General features: G+C 53.7%; 2 non-coding genes across 2 annotated transcripts; one reads left to right on the top strand and one right to left on the bottom strand.

The window, feature by feature from the left end:
* Nucleotides 1-345: 345 nt before the first annotated feature.
* Nucleotides 346-417, top strand: trnae-cuc (transfer RNA glutamic acid (anticodon CUC)). The gene has a single exon. It is a non-coding gene; the product is annotated as a tRNA-Glu (tRNA).
* Nucleotides 418-507: 90 nt separating this feature from the next.
* trnay-gua (transfer RNA tyrosine (anticodon GUA)) lies at nt 508-596 on the bottom strand. The gene is given in 2 exon segments: nt 508-543; nt 560-596. It is a non-coding gene; the product is annotated as a tRNA-Tyr (tRNA).
* Between the last annotated feature and the right edge of the window lie 360 nt (nt 597-956).

Below are 956 nucleotides of genomic sequence, written 5' to 3'. Positions count from 1 at the left end.
CTGTGCAAACACATTCACGCACTCGCTCATACCTAATAGCAATTTGTTTCAGCTGATCCACCTACTGGCATGTCTTTTGGAGGTGAGAGGAAACCGGAGAACACCGGGTGTACACACACGGGGACTCCGGACAGACTGCAAACTGGTGACCCTGCAGCTGAGAGGTGGGACCTCTTTTAAGTCTTTTGAGACAGTCTGTGCAGACATTCTGTTGACGTTAAAGCGAATTTGTTTAAACTGCTGTTTCCTCAGGTGTAACTCATCCGGAATTGGCGTAAATCGGCACTAGAGGCCAATCCTGGGTGCTGCGCCCAGCCGCACGAGGCCCACACACCTGTCTGCATCTCCCTGGTGGTCTAGTGGCTAGGATTCGGCGCTCTCACCGCCGCGGCCCGGGTTCGATTCCCGGTAAGGGAAACGAGCTCTTTTTCGCGCCCGGCCAGAGCTAGCGGCCGCAAGAAGCCGAGGTACTGAAATGGCGCGTTTCCCAGAGGCTGGTAAAAGCTGTCCTTCGAGCCGGATTTGAACCGGCGACCTAAGGATGTCCATTTGTAAGCACCTACAGTCCTCCGCTCTACCAGCTGAGCTATCGAAGGGAGGGCTCAGGGATGTCTTTTGGCAGCGACCTGGCAAATGGGACCCCTGGCGATTTTGTCTGTTACGAGCCACATTGCGCAGCAGTTTCAGGGGTGCTAGGCCAGATTTACTGGGGCCTATAAACGTGCTTGTCGATGTTGGACCCTTCTTCACCGACAAACTTTACAATCTCGTTTGCAATCTCAGGTTTCTACGCGTGGCCGCCCTCACCGGTGCGTTGACTTAAACTAAGTAAATACAGAGAGGACCTAATGCGCAGGGTTTCACTCTGTCCACCAGGCACCTCAAAAGCGATGGGCCAAAACGGTCAGATGTGAACGTTTGTGTGCATCGCTGCACGTCAAAGCTTTTCCATAGGA

Source organism: Hemibagrus wyckioides, linkage group LG09 (assembly GCF_019097595.1).
Source record: "Hemibagrus wyckioides isolate EC202008001 linkage group LG09, SWU_Hwy_1.0, whole genome shotgun sequence".
In the NCBI taxonomy this organism is placed as follows: Eukaryota; Metazoa; Chordata; class Actinopteri; order Siluriformes; family Bagridae; genus Hemibagrus; species Hemibagrus wyckioides.
The sequence above is the reverse complement of the archived record's forward strand: the minus strand, read 5'-3'. Positions and strand labels throughout refer to the sequence as shown.